Source organism: Rattus norvegicus, chromosome 11 (genome assembly GCF_021556685.1).
Source record: "Rattus norvegicus strain SHRSP/BbbUtx chromosome 11, alternate assembly SHRSP_T2T, whole genome shotgun sequence".
Taxonomy (NCBI): domain Eukaryota; kingdom Metazoa; phylum Chordata; class Mammalia; order Rodentia; family Muridae; genus Rattus; species Rattus norvegicus.
The window spans coordinates 89,765,749-89,781,105 of NC_141544.1; the positions used below are offsets into that span (position 1 = coordinate 89,765,749).

Here is a 15,357-nt window from a genome sequence, read left to right on the forward strand (position 1 = left end):
AAAACATTTAATACAACGGTCTTGGCAATTCGTGTATGAAACATGGGCATTTGAGTTTTCTCTCCTTTTCTTTCCCCAAACTATCCATGTGGACATGCACTGAGAATTAGCAAGTTTCAATCCTTAAATGGTTTTGACACTTTTGACTTCAGAATTCAAAACCTAGATATGAAGCTTCAGGGTAAAAGTGGTATGGATAGTTAATGTTGCGTCTAAAAGGAGCCCTGGATTCCTAAAGCAGATCCACTCTGCTGAAGGACATTTCCATCTCTTCTCTTTAGTGGGGTGAGCACTGCTGGTAGAGTTGAGAGAAAATTCCCCCTCACCTATTCATAGTGAATGCACTCAGTCCTCAAGGGGATGGCAGGACCCTCAGAATGAGGGGTGCGGTTAAGAGCACTGACTGCTCTTCCAGAGGTCCTGAATTCAAATCCCAGCAACCACATGGTGGCTCACAACCATCCGTAATGAGATCTGATGTCCCCTTCTGGTGTGTCTGAAGACAGCTACAGTGTACTCATATACAAAATAAATAAATAAATCTTTAAAAAAAATACGAAGAAAAATTTTAGTGCTCGAAGAAGGTATAAGGTATATTGCATTTCAGTTATATTAATAACTTATATCCAAGTTATATGCTTAAGAAACACCACAGGAACAAACTTTCTCACTGAGGGGGCAATTTACACAACAGGAGGAACATAGCCCATCTTGAGAAAAATAATACAAATTGTTCTATGACATTTCTATACAAGTATAAAATGTATCCCAATTATTCTCACTCCCACACCTTACTGACAGGCCCCACTCACCCCACAACCCTTCCCAGACTCATGTCTTTTGTTTGGTTTTGGGACCCTCGGAGTTTAACCAAGGGAGCAGTGTGAGTATCTTTACCACTTCTCATATTAGAAAGGATGTCTGCTCAAGAGAGCTGGAAGTAAGAAGTAAGGACTAAACACAGAATGAAAAACAAACAAGAGAACGGAATGCAGAAAGCAGCAGCTTAAATACAACATGAGCAATTAGCCAAACCAGTCCAGGAAAGGCACAGTTCCACCAGAAACTCCTTTAATCCTTTCAGGTCATGATCAGATTCAGGCAGGCAGGCAGGCATGCACGCGCACCTCCCCACCTCGACACACACACACACACACACACACACACACACACACACACACACACACACACACTCCAATCCAAAAATGGCATGCAGACTTTTTTCCTGATCTAAAACTGGAAAGAGGAGCCGGCTCTTTAAAGAAATCCCACCCCTTCAATTTCCTGTTATCAGAGGGCCTCTTCATCAGTTTCAAGGGGAGATTAATCACTTTTGCAACCCACTGAAAGAGTTTTCTGGAAAGCATAACAACCTGAAAGTGTAAATGACAGGATTATTCTTCCTGCAGCTCAGCTGCCTACAAATTCTCCCATCCATGACTCAGCATGAGGTAAAAGGAGCTAATGAAAAAGGGCACGCTTCCTTTTAAAAATCATCAACTGACTTTCAACATGTAGAACTGTTAAAAATATTCCCCCAAAGCTTGACAGTAAAGTACAGAAGGTTTCCATGAATGCTCACACTTGCACACCTAGAAATGTCTACAGTCCTACTAAGACAAGTGTGCTTGCTGCCCCTACCCAAGCTCTACTTCTGTAAACACCTGAAGCAGGGGGTTAGAATTCTCATTCCCCCTGTCAAGTTGACACAATTAGGAGGGTTGGGGGAAAGGATCAGGATTTGCTTTGCTGAGATCAAGATTTGAAGAGGAAAGACAAATCATGCCTTTTTGGGTTCCCCAAGAGAAGGGAACTGGCTTGGGGCTGTCCCTCCTTATAAAAGGCCACTTGATTTGATTGCACAAACAGCTCTCTAGGAGGAGGTAGCTTCTCAAGGGGCCATCACAGGAACAAGAGCTTTATATTTTCTGTTCTCTTCTGCAGAGTGAAAGCTGTGGTCAGCTTATGGGGACCCATGTGCAGTGAGTGAGGCAGTCAGTCACTTTCTGAAAAGGTCTCAGATATTCACTAATGCCTGGCATGGCCAGGGCACCCAGCCACACTAGTGAGTCTAACATGAGGCCAGGGTCAATAGGCCAAGGGTCCTTTGGAACTTACAATGGGTGCAGAGACAATGATCCTTAAAAGCCGGAGACGAAATTCCCACGAGACTGAACGTGTGTGCTTTGGGAGGGTAAGAGCAAAGATACAGAAGAATACAGGAAGTTCCTAACAAGGAACTAAGCAAGAGGAGTTTGCTGAACAGTTCTATGGGAACTGGCATCTATGGTGACAGTGATGAAAGGCTGAGGGCATGAGCAGGGTTCCTTGCACAGAGGCGAGCGTGTATGGCATCAGCCCAGTGTGTTTGTGGCAGGAGGGGAACAATCCACAGAGGCATTCTGCCTAAAAGGAGATGTGCTATGGCTATCCCTCTCTTAACCATAGGGTCACAAGTGAAAATCAAACTTGTTTCTATTGTCTTCAGAGTCGGCTTCTCTGATCATCGTGGTGCACTACTGTGCTAAGACAAAGTGCAAGAGGAGGCACATAGGAAACTGCAGGTGGAAAACATGGTACATGAACAGGATGGAGCTGGCTGTAACAACTGGTTACAAAGAATTCATTTAGAAAGATATAATCCAAGTGAAATGTTCCCCCAGAAAGTTCTTGTGCTGAAAGCTTAGCTTACCGGTTATGAGAGGTGATGAGTTCACAAAAATGCTATTGAAATGGAAGGATTGGTCTTTTGGTTCTTTGGATGTACAACTAAGAGGCAAGGCCTAGCAGGAAGAAGCAGGTTGTATGGGTGTTAGGGAGACTGGCCTGCCCTTCGCTCGGCACCCTTCCCTCTACTCAGCCTTCCTCTGAGAAGCTTTGCCCCCACCACGCCTTCCTATTGCCACGATGTTCTGACCGAGTGCAGGCCTACAGCATTGTGGGCAGGTAACCTGTCAAGTGGTGTGGCAAGATAAATCCTTTCTCCTTTGTTTCAGGTACCTTGTCATGGTGACAAAAAGCTAACAAATATACCCACGATCCATGTGACATTACAGTGATCTGAAATCTCCGGCCCACGGTGAAGACATAGAGAAGTAAGCAAGACATAAAACAGTGAGGAAAGGAGATTATGTCAGGGACGGTGGAGCCGAGGAAAATAATCTAAATGTCTTGTTAAGGAAACTGGCTAGTCAGTGACATCATCTTAACCCACACAGAAAAACAGACTCTGGAGTGTGATAACCGTAAGTCGGGGGTGAGGACTGAAAGAGCCTCAGGTTTGATACTGGGTGGGCCTGCTGTGAAGCTCTGAAAAAGGCCTACCAAAGGAGGATGAGAAGACTGAGAAGAAAGGCCTGAAGCACTGAGCTGCAGAGTCCAGATTGGACAAGAAAAGAAATACAGACAAGAACTGATGGGAGATAGAACCATAGTTGAGTTGAGGCAGACCTGCTCTAGAAGCTTGGAGATGCAAGAGAGAGGCGGGGGGTGGGGGTGGGGGGAGACAGAGAGAGACAGAGACACAGAGAGGGAGACAGACAGACAGAGACAAAGACAGATAGCGAGCGGAAGAAACACAGGTGTGTGCTGTTTGCATGATGTTAACTTTATGAGTACAGAGTTAAAATATGGACAAGCAATCATAAGACTCAGGCTGTGTGCACTATAGAGACACAGCAATGAGAGAACAATAGTTAAGAGTCCATCAAACAGGGCCATGAAATGCTCTGACAGGAGAGCAAGCCATGTGCCCTGAGTAGTAGAAGTAAAGGGGACACTGTTATCACAGGATAACAACGGTAGCAGTGTACACAACGGATACACCTACATCACATGTCCTGTAGTTGTGACTCCAGGAACTTGGAGGAAGAGGGCCTAGGAAGACACTAAGAGCCCAATACCAGGAAATGAGCTGTAATGCTAATGTGCAAGGGGGAAAACTCTGACAGGTTTCTACACCAAGCAAAATCTATAGGCTGCTGGGAGAGGGAGGATTAGCATCTCCCAGAGTAAGTCCTTTAATAAGAGTGGTCACCATGAACTCATAGACACAGAAACAACAGATGGACTCAGCAAGATGTATACATACAGTTTTGTGTTCATATATACGTGGGTTTGTGTGTGTAATAATCACATAAAAAGAGGTCATCAATTTAAAAATGGAGTCATGAAAGGGGTTGGAGAAAAGCTATCAGGGAGGAGCTGAGAGGAGGAGAGGAAATAAAAAAATGTTTAAATTAAAATGTTATTAGAGATTTTTTTTAAAAAAATTAGTCTTTGAATTCAATTGCTATAATCTAAAAACAGAATGCAAGAATAATGCTTAGGAGAAAACACAAGAGACATCAGCCAACCCTGCAGTTTGCAACTGGGAACAGGCAGGCACTTTTTGTAGGTCTCCATTTTCACTTACAGTCCCTAGGAACAAACAGGAATTGGAGACATCCTCTAGATTTGATTAAAATACAATCAACTGGCTTTAAGAAAGTGGTGGGCTGTCAGGACCTCACTGAATCAGTTGGAACTTCCTGTTCCAACTGTGTGGACTTCTGTACTGTGTGGACTTCTGATTTCCCAGCCGGTCCACAGAATCCTTCGCAGCTAAATCTCAATATGTAACTCCTGTTGGTTCTGTATCATTGACAAGACTTCTCTAGACATTATCAAGCCTTCTGATCTTTGACTTTGTGTGGAAAACAAACCATCACACATACGCTGATGTCCCAAGACTAATATGCTCTCCTGCTACATAAACATTTTTCACTATGTACGTAAAATAGGCCAGTTACTTCTAAGCATGACTTCCTCCTGAGCAGAAAACAGCAGGACAGCATCTCCCAAGGGTTTCAATAAGGCAGGGGCATGAACCTCCAGGTGCCACAAAACAGAGGAAAGTAAGTTCACAAAACATAATTATTCCACGAGTCAGGCAAACTGTTTAGAGTGTGTGTGTGTGTGTGTGTGTGTGTGTGTGTGTGTGTGTGTGTGTCTATCCTAACAGTACATTCTCTCTCTCTCTCTCTCTCTCTCTCTCTCTCTCTCTCTCTCTCTCTCTCTCACACACACACACACACACACAATTGGCATCTTCTAGCCAATGGTTGCAAAGTAGTACTATGGTTGATACAAACTTTTAAAGCTAAACATTTACCTCATTGTGGTTTTTAAACTTTATGATATTGAGAAAAAATAAAATTGGATCCTGACCAATTGAAATTATTTTTTCCATTTTTATTTGGTTGCCTTACCTTTCTTAACATTTTTTCTTGATCACAGAAACATGATAAATATATTTTGTTATTTTCTACATTGGAATAACTGCAAACAAAGAGTGCAAAGGATCTAAGAGCTTTACAATGACATCTTAGGGCTGAGATTGATCAGAACCACCTTTAAAATGCAGGCTTCGTACCGTTTTTCCTCATTTTGTTCTTTCCTCTACATATTTCTACATAAAAAAGTTTAAAGTGCATCCACATCAACATATTCCTTGGAAATGCCCAAGGGATGTTTTTGGCAGGGTTTAAAGATTGCTCAGGCCACAGGAATCCATGTAGGAATGCTGGTCAGCAAAGCCTGCCTTGTCTGCTTTTTGGTAATACTCAGTAAAGGCCAAGTGCATATGAATTATGATAAAATTATTTTTATTCTCTTATCACCTCTCCCCTTTCGCTAAGTGACTGATTATCAGACACGGGAAGCACATGTCACTGAAGACATTTTGCAAAGTCAAGACTCCATCTGGGCTGGAACTGAGTCCGAGGGATAGTCATTTATAACAGCAATGGCAGCTTCACTGAAGCCTGGAAGGAATATCTACCTTGTCTCAAGAATACTCCCAATGCTGGGCCTGCACTGTGGGCACTGACAGCTCAGGTAGCTGTGGTACTCGGTACACTGTGACCCACTCCAAGCTGCTGCAGGGCTAGCTTAGATGGCTAGAGCAAGGACTGACCACCAATGCATTCAAGAGCAAGGGCTGACTACCAATGCATTCAAGGTGTCTATGTGTGTGTGTGGCAGGGTCTGCATGAAATTTATCAGTCCCAGTAAGGAAGAAAATTAACTCATACCATAGCAGATATTTAGAGAAAAATTTTTAAAAAAATTAGCCTTAGCTACTGGTGAGCATTAACCCTGATGGAGAAGAAGCAAGACAACCGAACTTTTCAAACAAGTAAATGTGAAAATATAATAGAAAAGGAAGTGGAGGGGAAGAGAAGGGAAAAGATAGGAAGGGGAAAAGAAGGGGAGGGGAAAGGAGAAGGGAGGGTATGGGGCAGGATCTGTTATCTCTGGGGAAGTAGAAAGACCTATTCCCCAAAATGCTGACATGAGTGCTTAAAATTGTAACTATTCCTTTGTTTTAAATATACTAGGTCAAGGATTTATATATATGCAAGGCCAAACCACTTCATTTAAAACAAAATCTCACCTTAGTTTTCAACCATACTATATTTAAGGTCTAGGTTTCACAGCTGAAACTGTGAAAGATACCAGGTAATGATTTTCTGGAAAGAAACAAAGAGAGAACGAGTGAATAAATGAGAGAGGGAAGAAGAAAGAAGGGAGAGAGGGAGGGAGGGAAAAGGGAAGGAAGGGAAGGGAAGGGAAGGGAAGGGAAGGGAAAGAAAGGAAAGGAAAGGAAAGGAAAGGAAAGGAAAGGAAAGGAAAGGAAAGGAAAGGGAAGAGAGAGAGAGAGAAGTAGAGAGGTAAGGTGGGGAGAGAGGAAAAGGACCTAGAGAGGAAGAAAATTATAGTTTGTATCTTTATAAATATTGTGAGTCTTACATTGTCATACTGCAAGTATCTAAATATGTACATACATGTATATATGCACACATGATACCTATAAAATTAGTAAGTATATGGTCATTGCATAACTTAATATACTTACAAATACTATGGTTTGGATCTTGAATTTCCCAAAACACTGCATGTATTAAAGCATGACCCTAAGGATGGTGGGCTAGGAGAGCTATTTGGCAGCACAGCATATGGAATGAGGCTATATCTTGAACCCATGCACTGACAGGGCACAGTGGGGCTTAGGCTCCATCCCCATGTTCATGTCAGGCACTCGAGGCAAGCTACTCTTTTACCATGATGGCTATGATGTTACACTGCCTTCCTAACGGGTCCCAGGCCACAGAACCAACCCACGAGGAATGCAAACTCCTCTTCTTAGGCTGCTCTTCTCAGGCCACAAACACCAAATTTAGGTAAAAATAGATTTTAAAAAGTCTATAAGAATTATACATGCAGAATGTCAACCAAACAGAAAGGACTCTATTCTCTCAAGTCTTACAACCATTAACAAGTATTTCCTTCTCATGTTTTAAACATACTATTGTGTAATAAATACACATGGATCCAAATACGGACGCAAGTCAGATGCCACAGAGAGTTTTACAAGGAAGGATATATATTACACGCTAGTCCTCATTTCATTCGAGCAATAGAGAATTTGCTATGATCAGGAAAAAAGAAATCAAGTTTTAACAATTAAAGATGAGCTGTCCTAAAAAGTAAAAGCTGACTAAATCTTACGCAGACAGGAAATGTAAGCGAGGAGGGGAATGTGAGAGAGACAGCTAGAGATCTTGCAGTCTGGCAGGGAATGCTGGGGATTGAACAGAGTCAGGGAGTTCCCCCTCCAGCCCCTGCATGAGGATCTCGAGTTATCTTGAAAGCAGAAGGCTGTCACAGGAAGCAGAATGCTCTCTGATGGTGTGTGATCCAAGAGTTACTCTGTCTGTAACGCTGGTCAGTGATGATAAACACAAAACTATTGCTCTCCAGGGCACAGGGAGAGGCAGCCTCCCTCCTCCCTCCCCCAGTTCCCATCACTTTACCCAAGGCACTGCTAAAGGTGCAGTCTGCAGGATGATAATGGCCCTAGACAAATGTAACAGCTTCAAGGGGTTTGAGGCAGTGTTTCTGATCCTTTTCCGAGATGTGAGAGTCAGACATTGAAACACTAATATGCTGACATGAGCGCTGAGCTGTACCGTGCCCAAACTCATCCCTGAATATCCCTGCAGGTGAGCAGGGCTCTGCCTCTGGCCCCACCTTTACAGTTTGTCAGGAATAAGGAATGTGAACCTGATGGCCATTACCAGGTAGAGGTGATGGTGCCTGGTTCTACAGATGTAAAGGGCTCAGTGTATGACAGGCCTGCCGCACGCTTCAGGAACAAGCTCACACACCACTGGCACGAATCAAGCACTTCCGAGCAAGCTGGTGCTACCACACGAAATTCTGTCCTCAGAGACCTGATTGTTAAGCTCATGTAATTTAAAGTCAACTTATCAGTCTGACCCAAGAAAATTCTTGGTGCGTGGAAATCTCTGAAGGTCTAAAGCCTGTGGGAGAGCTATGACCCTCCTGGATCAAATATGACCTTCAACTGACAGCAGCTTCAGCAGATCCAAGTAAGGCCAGTGTCCGCAAGCTCTCGGTCTGGGTATGGAAGCAGTTACAGGAGAGACAGTGCCCTCAACCTCTTTTCCTGCATAGGCAGCTCCACCCATTGCAGAAAGCAAAGGGCCAAATGGATATTCCTTGCCATGTCAGCCTCTAAAGCAAATCCATCAGATAAAGAACATGTTTTTGTTTGCATTGGAAGTAAAGATTAATGTGACAGCATGTGGCTTGAGACGTGGTAAGAATCCAGTTCTCAGCATCTTTCAATCAAAAGTCGACGTCATTAGCAACATTAGTTTAATAAACCGGGTGATGGTGCTATAATTGGATTGCTGTTCTAGCGAGTGAGTTTCCAGGGTAACCATGTTCTTACCACAGATAAAATCCACCTGAGAGCACAAAAAATGAAGGGCTTGGGAAGAGTCAGCAACAAACAGCAGGTCAAGATTTTAGTCTGAAAGGAGCTTTTGCAAAAGTACATTAGTTAGGGTGGACAGAGCCCACAAATCCCAGGCCTGCCACATGCTATCTCTGTGATTTGGAAAAATAAACTTCTCAAGACCTCCCTTCTGCATCTCCAAAGTGAACAAGCCATGGTAACAAAACAGGGAACTCTGGAGTTGCCAGAACATTTTTCAAAAGCAGACTAAATGTAAAAATAAACAACCCAAAAGTCAAGTCTCGGTGTCCAGTGGACCGCAGAAAGGAAAGCAAGCTGTACATCCTCTCTGGTAGATACTACTGGGAAGAAAGCCACTGTAGAAAGAGCCTGAGGTGCTCGGAAAGCCTTGTCTTCTTTGCTGAAGCCCTGGTTCCTGCCTCCGAGGCCCCTACTTGAATAGGCTGCCTAAAGGGGCAGTTCTGTAAAACTTAACTGAGGAAAGCTGCTGTTTCTCAGACAACTAATTAACGATGGATGAGGAAAGCATCCTTGCTAAGGGAGGGACAGGTAACTGGAACGTTTCACAGTCAAACACAGGAGCCCATTGAGTACACGTTCCCTCAGGGGAGATGGCTTCATGAGTAGATGAGTAAGACAAAAACAAACAAACAAACAAACAAACAAACAAACAACAAAAACCAGGACAGAGGAGGCATGGACGATGCCCCAGAGTTTTTCTGAAATAGGTGTTATAGGAGTGGGGCCTCACTGCTCTGTCTGTCACTATTAGGAAAGGTACCTGAATGCAGGTGGGCTCACCTGCCGCTGTCACGTCCTTTACCCTCCACTCTCCACCCTGAGATCAAGAATTAGAAAGGCAAAGGGATACAGAATGGAAGAAGTTTCCACCTGGGCCCCAAACACGCAGCTTTCAGTCAGCTGAGGAGCGAGGCAGATAAAGTTTGCGAGCAAGAATATCAAAGTTTCCGTTGTCCTGAGATTAAACGCCGAAGCAGGAAGACATACTATTCTTGCAGCAAAGTGAGAAAAGATGGTGAAGTGCGATATTAAAATGCAGCACGCTGGAATAAGTTCGCCTCTATAAAAACTGTTATGTTCTGTATGCGATTTAAATTAATGCCTATATTTGTGAGGGATAAAATTAAGATGAAGATAGATGCTGCCAGCATATAGCGTGCTCGCTGGAGCAATAAATAAGGCTCGAAAGGTACTTTGCATTTCAGTCACATCTACCCAAGCAGGGAGCCCAAAGCACTTGAGGAACATTTGCTAATTAAATGCTGCGAGAGATTCTTGCGGAAGGCAGACAGCTACTATATACGCCTTTTATTCAAGTTCGGGATGTAAAGTGGCCTAGGGACCTTTGGATGCTGCTACCTGGACCTAAGGATGCTGCAGGGTTACTTTTGGTCCAGCTGGGATGAATCTTCTGGGGAAATAGGACCTGGAAAGACTTCTTTGCCTGCTGTGTGCCTATTGCAGACCTCGGGTGGTGTCTGTTTATTACCTGACACACTGGAAGAAACTACTAAACGTTTACATGGGCCCACGAGTGTTTCCATGCACATTAAGAATATGTCTGGCTTTCCTTTTGTAACATAAAAGTAGCCCATAAGGGACTGGACCTTCTCAGTATTTCATCTCAGGTTAGAAGCTCCTCCAAATATCAGTGGCCATTTCTATCTTAGCCAACAGATCCACTTCAATACTGCCCTCCCCATTTCTCTCGACACTTCCTCAGCACTGTGACCAGGGGACACTAGCTGCCTGCCTGCAAGCCCTGTCTCACAAAGCCAAAGAAAGTGCCACTATCGAAAACTCTGCTTGACAAGAAGTCAGATGACCCTACATAGTCAATAAAGTAAGAGGGGGCACACTGATTACCCAGTCCAGCTTAGCCGTGAGTCCGTGAGTGCAGGCGCTGTACTCTTTTTTTTTTTTTTTTTTACATTTCCATGTGTTAGAAATTCCTCCAAACTGAACATCTAAATGGAAATCTGGATAGCTTCATCTGTTATGGAAGTCGTGTACCACTGACCTGTGTCCCAGCTAAAGACCCCAGAAGATGGCACAGAGAATAAAGCAAATAAATGGTTAGTGCCTCTCGGCCTCTGGCTAAGACCAAGTGAAGGATCACATATGTCACCTTTTAAGTGTTCGTTCTAGGCTCAAGACTAATGGGCTTTCTTGGAAGACTATGGGAATCCCATAGCTCACTGTTGTATTTTTCAGAGAGAACTTTCAACTGTATTTGTTCTTTTTATGGTTAAAAAATGAATGCCAGAAAAATAATTAAAGAGAACCCCTGCATATTTAGACACAGCTCAGTAGCATACCTAATATTCCCCAAGGCTCTAGATTGACTACCAGCATTGAAATAAGAAAAAAAAAATTCTGGTCATAGTGAACTGAGGAGGAAATTTCTGGTTGTGCCATGTGATACACAGACTCATGTGATTTCTGCTGAAGCAGATGCATGAGAGGACACGTGGAGAGTGGCAGGGCACTTGAACTGCTTGTCATGCAATGCTTCATTGGTCCTGAGTCTTTGCTGCCCTTCACTTTGTTGAGAGAGGCTCAGCAGAGAACTCCTGCTGACTCATGCTGATCTGGTGGAGGCGTGGCTGTTTATGCTGGATCAAGCCACCTCTGGTGACACTCTTGGAACTGGGTTCTTGGTATCCTGACATTACGAGACTGTACTGCTGGTGTGCTGACAATGAAGATGGGAATCACCCAGGGGACTACTTCTCAACAGGACCACATCTCCATTGTGCCAGCACCCACCCTTCCTCCCGTACCTTTAAGCAGTGGTCGAGAAGGTGGATCAAAGCATTTGAGAAGGGATTTTAAAGTAGGTTTTGACAAAGGTAACCCACACTGAAGCATTGAGCTTTGCAGTGGATGTACAATCCACTGCCCACCACTCCCGGGCAAGGCAGTTGGCTTCTCTAAACCCTGGTTTCTCTCACTGCCTAGCATGCATCCATTCTTCATCTCTTACTTTATTTTTAAATTTTCTTTTCTTTTTCTGTTTTTCTTTTTTCAATATATCTTGACTGCAGTTTCCCTCTTTCCACTCCTCCTAGCCATCTCCTCCCCCCTACCCCCCAGATCCACCCTCCTCTGTTTCCTTTAGAAAAGAGCTGGCCTCCCAGGGACAATATCAGCTCAACATGACATAACAAATAAAATAAAACTAGGCCCAAGCCCTTGCATCGAGGCTGTACGAGGCAATCCAGGAAGGGGGAAAGGGTCCCAAGAACATGTGGAAGACTCAGGGATACTCTCCACTTGCACTGTAGGGAGTCCCACACAAACGCCGAGCTAACATCCATAGCATGCACAAGGACCTTGCACAGACCCATGCAGGCTTTGTGATTGCCACTTCACTCTCTGTAAGCCCTATGAACCCCACTCATGGTTGGTTCTGTGAGCCATGTTGTCCCGGTAGCAAACTACTTATACACAGGAAATGCCCTGAGCTGATAGCTATTGTTCATATTAATTACTTAGAAATTATAGAAGCTCCATTCTAAATATTTCTAGCTTCCTGACATCTTTATGGCTAGGTATAGCCAGATAAACATCTGCGGCCAATGGGCTGCGAACCAAAGGGGCAATTACTTAATATGCATGAGTAGCCCAAGCAATGGCAAATTCCAGATAGTATGCTTTTGCTTGGGACAGAGATTAACTTTTTGTAATGGTGGCTACTGAGACTGTGTGGTAAGGCCCTTTCTTAACACATGAAGAGCAAGCTATAAAAGAACAGGATGCAGACTGACGTAGGCAGATACGGAGAGCTTCTATGACTGGAGTTGCTTGGACTCTGACTCAGGCTCCCTACTTTAGTTTACAGCATGAGTTAAATATGTCATTCAATTTTATAACCCAGTAAAAAAATGGTAAAGAAATATACATTTGTCTGACTTGAATTTCACCCAACGTAGGACGATATGTATAAAATATATTTAGGACAAATCATATTGATATAGTCATAATTCAAGTTCTCCAGACCTCAGATACCTCCCAAACCTCCTTTTATAGCACTCTACTTAGAACTGAAGGCCCAGAGGCCCCTTCATCTTGATAATGTACCAACTAATATTGATCTATAATAAAGAACTTAACATTTTGAGTGAGTATTGCAATGACTCATTAAATGAAAAGCACTGCTTCCTATAAAATGTACACTTAGCCATTACAATTCTAGAAACAAAATCGGTACCATTTAAGTCATGACTGCTTCTTCATTAAATTTTTATTATATATTCTTGTTGAAAGACATGGTTTGAAATTACTTACACGTGTTGGTTTTATTAAATTGTGTGTCACTCCCTTGTTATGAATAAATACACCAACAAAGTAACCCATGGCTTTCTTGGTGTTCTACAGAATTCTTCACATTTAGAGTTCTGTTCCTGGAGTCAAGTTTTAACCAAGAGTCACAATAATTCCAATTTTTTTTTTGCATTTTTCTCTACAATACTGCCATCAAGGCCAACAGGAACAATTACATCTCTCACTGTCACCACGACTATCTTGCAGGCTGACCTTAGGATCCATTTTGATGGTCTTACACAGTGACTTCTAGATGATTTTTGGCACCGGACTCTAAGGAATCAGTTGGAAATGGGATGAAACTCAAGAGAGAAAGGGCTTATAACTGCAGAAGGGAAAGCATGTGAGGGGTACTGTTCTCTTGGAACATGGATGCTAAAGTTCACTGCCACAACTGTTTGGGTAGATAATACAGTCTTACTCTCTACACGTTCATGACGTTTCAAGAAGCATCTAGAGATTAAGACATTTGTTGAACACTGCTGTCCAGTGATGCTTGCTGTCCATACAACTGCTTGCAAGGACTATCTGTCCTAAAAATTATGTTGCTATTATGTTAATAGCAAATAGTTCAATTTTATTCTTATTTTGTTTTTGTTTGGCTTGGTGGAGAAAAAAAATCATAGCAAACACAAATTATTTCCTCAATCTTTGAAGTGTCATCATTTATACACATATTTATTCTGCTTAAAGAAAATAAAAAGTAAATAACCTCAATATTATCGCCAGCTTGCTGGTCAAGTGGGTGGACAATGTTTTAATTCCGGGAAGTTCAGCATATCGTCCTATCTTTGGAAAACACTTGTTTTGGAGTACTGTATACATAGAGAGAATAAGGCTTTGTCACCATCATGCCTACCAACGCACATATGTGTGTGCACACATGATAGTAAAACAGATTTATTGCATTTTTCAATTATTTTCTGTGGTTATTCATGAGCACTTTCCTTGGAAATGCAGAAAAGAAAGAAAAGTCATCACTTTCGACATCTGATGACAAAACAAGCTTGATCCCAAAGAGCATGGGATGGGACTGAGTCTGCCTGGAGGAGACTCTGTTCTAACACTTCTCTTCCTTCTCTTTTAGCACTTCTTCAACTGTCCCTTCTACAGGACACTTAGCAGAAGTGAGCAATTACTGAGGAGGCTCAATACAAAGCTTTGAATGTCGCTCTTTATACACTTATCAAATGAGTGTAATAATTTGCTATAATTCTCCCTCCTGATTATATACAGTAGCTATTCCATTCTCTAAATAATATCTTATACTTTTTTTAGGAGTTGGTTAAATTGCTTAGGAGGAGAATATTAGGCTCAGTTTCTCTGAAGGGTAATACAGTGGGAGTGACTATGTAATTATCTCTACCGGGCTTTCACCGACCACACAATGGTGTCTACTGTATCTATTGCTTTCCCGTGGAGAGCTCCAGCTAGTCCCACTAACTAGCACGTAGGAAAATAAAGCAGGCGAATTTTATTTTTAACTTGGGACCGGGAGAATAAGAGAGAAAAATACTAGGATTGATTAAATCTGTTGCATTTGCAATTTTTATTTTAAGGCATTCCAGTTCTCTGTGCTGCCATGCAGGCTCAGCGACTCAGGCCCTGCAGTGACTTCTCAGTGTCCTGTCTGAGGCTCCCCGCCAGAGACCAACTGTTCAATGTGGCCTCTGCAACACACATTCTTCACATCAGGCAACTGCACCTCTACTATTTATGGAGAACATTATTTTACTTTAAAGTTTGAAGATTTAACCTTAAAATGGCAAACATTTCATTTTAAAGATGCTAAAGATAAAAATATCAGAGGCTTCTAGAATAACAAAACAAAACAACCCCAAGAAAACAGGCCTTTTAACAAACATACCAAGATTTCCCAGGACTCTGAAAATACATGTGTACGTGACATTGCACAAACTGAACAAGTTGTACTTGTGTATAGGAATATACACAAATATAGACCACCACCATGACCGCCATGAACAGCAAGAGCATAAAGGAAAGAGGCCATAAGTTTTAACCAAGGAGTGGGGGACTAGAAAGGTTTTGGAAGAAGGAAATAAGGAAATAATACAATTATAGTCCAAAATATTGCAAAAGGTCATAGGGGAATTCTCCTCTATCAAACTGCCTTACCTATAAGATATACCTAAAACTCACAAGGCCTAGGGCATTCTTACTCA

At 42.6% G+C, this 15,357-nt stretch overlaps 1 protein-coding gene across 42 annotated transcripts in view; it reads right to left on the reverse strand.

Moving 5' to 3' along the window:
• Nucleotides 1–15,357, reverse strand: part of Lpp (LIM domain containing preferred translocation partner in lipoma) — a 633,326-nt gene that overhangs the window by 282,373 nt on the left and 335,596 nt on the right.